Source organism: Pantherophis guttatus, chromosome 12 (genome assembly GCF_059756535.1).
Source record: "Pantherophis guttatus breed Tessera chromosome 12, ASM5975653v1, whole genome shotgun sequence".
Classification (NCBI taxonomy): domain Eukaryota; kingdom Metazoa; phylum Chordata; class Lepidosauria; order Squamata; family Colubridae; genus Pantherophis; species Pantherophis guttatus.
In genome coordinates, this window is record NC_142074.1 from 2,928,014 (window position 1) to 2,934,013 (window position 6,000).

Here is a 6,000-nt window from a genome sequence, read left to right on the forward strand (position 1 = left end):
AAGGCAGAGGGTGGAATGAGGCTCTTGCACGCCATCTATGTGACTCTCAGCTCAGCTCAGCTGAGCATGGTCTATAACTGAATAGAAAGATAGTAGACCTCTACCTTGGATCCCTCAATTGAGTTCCATCCATAAGTATCCAAGTAGCATCATTCTAAAGGTATATAACATGTGCTTGGCAAGGTGGGTTGTTTAATAAATCCTCAGCTGCCATAGTTGAAATACTTCATTCATGTAAAACGTGGCCTAATCTGTTTGTTATTCTACATAATGTATATTTCTCCAGTCTTCCTATTATATCTCCATATTTTATTTTTTTTCTAATCCCTTTCTTTGACTGCCACAAACACAAAAATTACTCTTTTCTTTTTAATTATACAGAATAATAGAATAACAGAGTAGGGAAGAGACCTGGGAGGTCTTCTAGTCCAACTACCTGCTCAAGAAGGAAATCCTACGTCAGAGGTCTTCAAACTTGGCAGCTTTAAGACTTGTGGACTTCAACTGCCAAAAGCTGCCAAGTTTGAAGACCTCTGCCCTACGTCATTCCCAACAAGTGTCTGTCCAGTCTCTTCTTAATAGCTTTCCATGATAGAGTACCCACAGCTGTTGGAGGCAAGCTGTTCCATATATAATTATATATAATATATAATTTAATAATATGTAATATAATATTTAATATTTATGATATTTATAATAATATAAATATAATTAATAAATGTAAACATTTTGCAGGATCACTCTCAACAACTATTGTGGTTATATTTGGGAAACTTGAAAATTTTAATTTTTGCACAGGTGCTATTAGTCATTATTTCTTAAATTTGTGTGCTGCCCAACTCCCAGTTTGGTTTAGTGGTTAAGGCTCCAAGCTAGGAAGCAGGAGACCATGAGTTCAAATCCCATCTGAGTCATGAAAGCTGGCTGGATGATCTTGGGTCAGTCATTCTCTCTCAGCCCCACTTACCTCACAGGGTTGTTGTTGTGAGGAAAATAGGAGGAGAAGGAAGATTCGTTGGACATGTTTACCAACTTGACTTATTTGTAAAAATAATGAAGGCGAGATACAAATAAATAAATAGTAATAACTCATACTTGTTGAAAACGTTTATAGTCAAATTTGAAAATGGAAAACTGACAAATAAAAGATACAATGGTACAATGGGGAATTTTTTTTGGCTATAACATAGAACTAGAGAAATGGCAAAATCTATGAGAAAGAAACTATAAGTTAACAATGGCAACCTCTTATAAAGAAAATTTGTATAAAATGTTTTATAGATGGCATTTACCATCTGCAGGTTTAGCTAAAATGTTTAAAAATATGTCTAGCAAATGTTGGAAATGTAACCAAAAAACGGGACATTTTATCATATGTGGTGGACTTGTGTCAAAGCAAAAAAAATTTGGACAAACTTGTAGAGTTTAAACCTGAATTGTTTTTATTAGGTATAATATCAGAAAAAAATTGATAAGAAAAGTTTGTATTTAATATTACATGTCTTAACAGCAGCGAGGATTATATTCGAACAATACTGGGAAAATGAAGATATATCGCAAGATGAAGAGATAGTCAGGAGGATACTAGATTGTGCAGAAATGGATAGATGGACATTGAAAATTAAACAGAAAGAAGATGTAGAATACTATCAAACATGGAATTTATTTTACCAATGGTTGGAAAAAAGGGGTGGAGATTAAGAATGTAAATGTGTATTGTTAAGCAAATTAAATACCCAGATAACCCGATGTTTATTAAGCACTAAGAAATGTATTTAATAGAAAATCAATTTTTAAAAAATACGTATAGTTTGTCTGAGCAATTTTGTTGCATCCCCTAATTTTGTGATTCAGTTTTACCTTTTCTCTTTATAGAGCATGTATTTGTTCCTGGTTGATACATGTTGAATTTATCATGGTTGTTTGTAATGTTTGCTCTTGATTTTGGCAGATCTTGTTCTTGAATTCAAAAACCTTCTGTTTCCTACTTGATGGTGCCAAGTTATAACCATTGCTAATTGCTGATCTTATTCACTTCATTGTCAGTTTTTATGTATCAGCATGTCAATGTTTATTTCCAGTCTCCAATTTTCGAAATAGTTTCCCATCATTTCATTTTTTTAGTTATATTTTGTTCTGCTACTTTCAGGATGTTTTCTTTGCAAACTGTGATAAGCATTTTCTTTTGGCTTACCTTGGTGTAATCATTTAATCCATATTTATCTTCTTGCAATAAATCATGCTCCCCAACCTTTCACCCTAACTATAGTTGACTACAAACATTTCATGGATGCAACACACAATATACGTTCTCACCAGTCTACTTGTCTGTCCATTCAAGATGTGTCCAAAGTACTAGAATAGAGTAACAGAGTTGGAAGGGACTTTGGAGGTCTTCTAGTCCAACCCACTGCTTAGGCAGGAAAGCCAACATCTTCTTAAAAACTTCCAGTGTTGGAGCATTTACAACTTCTGGAGGCAAGTTGTTCTACTGATTAATTGTTCTCACTGTTGGGAAATTTCTCCTTAGTTCCAGGTTGCTTCTCTCCTTGATTAGTTTCCATCAGTTGCTTCTTCTCCTGCCATCAGGTGCTTTGGAGAATAGGTTGACACACACACCCTCTTCGTTGTGGCAGCTCCTTAGATATTGGAAGACTGCTATCATGTCACTCCTAGACCTTCTTTTCACCAGACTAGCCATGCCCAGTTCCAGCAACCGTTCTTTATATGTTTTAGCCTCCAGTCCCCTAATCCTCTTTGTTGGTCTTCTCTGCACTCTTTCTAGAGCAGGGCTGTCAAACTCATGTCCCACAGGCCGGATGTATCACGTGTTGGCCATGCCCACATCCGGTTTAGCAAAGCGGGAAAAAGTCCTGATACGTCACAGGACGATGCCATGAAGCTGTGAGTTTTGACACCCCTGTTCTAGAGCCTCAACATCTTTTACTACATCAGCAGCAAGTCTGATTATGGGTTGATGTCTTTGTATTTCCAGTGTTTAATACTGAATTTAGAATTTTCTGTCCTTGTTTTAAATATTCTAAACTGGTTTGCTTTTTAACTTTGCCATTCAAGATGTTATTTGTTTTCAGTATGTAAGTACAAATATTTCTAGATATTTGTAACTGAGATTCCAATTTTGAATAGGACATTTGTGTGTAATTATATACAATATACAATGGTGTACAGGTAGTCCTCAAACTACAACAGTTCATTTAGTGACTGTTCAAAGTTACAACGGCACTGAAAAAAGTGACTTATGACCATTTTTCACAGTTACGACTATTGCAGCATCCCCATGGTCACATGATTGACATTTGGATGCTTGGCAACTGAATCATATTTTTGACGACTGCTGCATCCCAAGATTACGTGATCTCCTTTTGCAACCTTCTGACAAGCAAAGTCAATAGGGAATCCAGATTCACTTAACAACCAGGTTACTAACTTATCCACTGCAATGATTCACTGAACAACTGTAGTAAGAAAGGTCGTAAAATGGGGGCAAGCCTCACTTAACAAATGTCTCACTTAACAACAGACATTTTGGGCTCAATTGTGGTCATAAGTCAAGGACTACCTGTATATAGAATGGAATAACAGAGTTGGAAAGGACGTTGGAGGTCTTCTAGTCCAACCCCCTAACATGCAGGCAGCCCAAGTTCGAATCCAAGTAAGGATATGGCTAGCTGATGAGAGCTAAATAGCTTGAAATAGATCTATACTAGTCTCCCTTTATTTCTTTCTCAGCGAAGTATAAATTTGATTTATATATATATATATATACATATATATGTTTTTCCTCTAGCCAGGTTTTTCCTACGTAACCAATTTCCTACGTAACGTAGGAAAAAAACCTGGCTAGAGGAAAAACACACATAAATCCTACGAAGTAAGAAAATAGATACATATATATATGTTTTCTGAGGTTTTCGCGGATGTTTGTATGTAGGTCTTTGGTTATTCGGGTTTTCTCCCGCATAAAATTGGAACTTCCAATTTTACGCGGGAGAAAACCCGAATAACCAAAGACACATATATATATGTGTGTGTGTGTGTGTGTGTGTGTGTGTGTGTGTGTGTGTGTGTGTGTTTCTTTTTCGTAGGCTTTTATGTGCATATTCTTTCTAGCCAGGTTCCACCTACGTAAGCTAAGTTGTTCTACAGCCCTAGAACTTGGCTAGAAAGAATATGCATATATATATATGTAGCAAGACAATACAGAGGTAGTTAGGAATCACTTTATATTTATTTATTTAATAAAAATAATAAAGTGGCGAACGTATCGAACACAGCTTCCTCCTCCTCTTTTCACCCACAACAACAATGTTGGGTTGGGTTGAGAGAGAGGGACTGACCTAAAGTCACCCAGCTGGCTTTCATGGCTAGGGTGGGACTAGAACTCAGGTCTCCCACTTTCTAGCCTGATGCCTTAACAATTGGCTGTTGCAGACTTTGAGAGTTGAACAGGGCAGCTGCTTAGAACCAGCATCTGTTTCTCACGAATAAGTCACACCAGGTCAGTGATGGGTTGCCCCCAGTTCGCACCAGTTCTATAGAACCGGTAGTAAAACCGGCAGGAGGCTCCGCCCACTGACCCTGATGTCATCAAAACAGTTCTGTGCATGCGCAGAAGCTTCTGCACTTGTGCAGAAAAGCACGCACGCGCACAAGCGAAGCGAGTGCACACAAGCGGCCCCGTTGCAAACCGGTAGTAAAGGTAAGTAGAACCCATCCCTGCACCAGGTATTAAACTAGCATGAGAACCTAGGCTATAATGGACCTTCATTTCAATCTTCTATGGGGTAGGGGGGCAGGTGAGATTTAAAAAAGCCATAAACTAACATATGGAGGAGATCTGGCTACCTTTCCCTGAACTGTGGTCCTTAAAGGGAATGTTTGGCTTAGCAGCTTCTGATTGTCCCACGGCTGCTTCCTCTGCGAGCAATTTTAAAGATATTTTTTAATACTGTTGGATTGATTTTTAATAACTGCATTGCATTTCTTAATCTCAGTGGCCCATATGAATAGACCGTATTCATGTCTTTCATAGATATTTTGAATAACCTTTTTTTAATCCAGCTGCCAATCAGATAACTGTGGATAGAGATTTTAAACAAGTTTTATATATTTAGTTACATCATACGATTATTCATTCTAAATTTAATTACCATAAATAGAAAGTGATACATGGTACAATTTTGCTTGTGGGAGGTGTGACGACTTTTATATCTTTCAGTTTTTTCCCCCTATATTAAGTGTGGCCCACTTAATTTTTACGTTTTATGTTTGTTTTATGTTTTATTAAATTTATATACCACCCTACTCCCGAAGGACTCAGGGCGGTGAACAGGCACAAAATAAAATACATAAATACAAAAGTTAAAACATAATTAAAACCAAATTAAATAATTTGCCCAAAACAATTAAAAATCCCAATAATTTAAAACAAATTAAAATTTCAATTTAAAAAATTTAAAAGAAAGGGGAGAAAATTATGCCAGGCCTGCTTGCTGGAATAGGAGGGTCTTAAGAGCATGGCGGAAAGTGCGCAGATCCAGGATTCTCCGTATCTCTGGGGGGAGCTCGTTCCAGATAGTGGGTGCCCCCACAGAGAAGGCCCTCCCCCTGGAAAAAAAAGATTTTTTTTTTCTTTTCTTAGCATCCCCATCTTTAGTTGTAAGTGCTCGATTGAGTGTGCCCCTATGGCCGATACCAGTGATGGCGAACCTTTCCAGCACTGAGTGCCCAAACTGGAACATGCTGCTTGTGCGTGCATGTGCATGCACTGGAGTGCCGGAAACCCAAAGACCAGCTGGCTGGTGTGCACATGCCTGTTTTTTGGCCTTTCTCAGGCTGTTTTTCAGGCCATTTTCCAGGGCATTTTCAGGGCATTTCCCAGGCTGTTTTCCGGCTGTTTTCCGGCTGTTTTCCGGCTGTTTTTCTGGCCATTTTTCAGCTGTTTTCCTGTGCTCCAGTGCCCACGAAGACCAGCTGGCC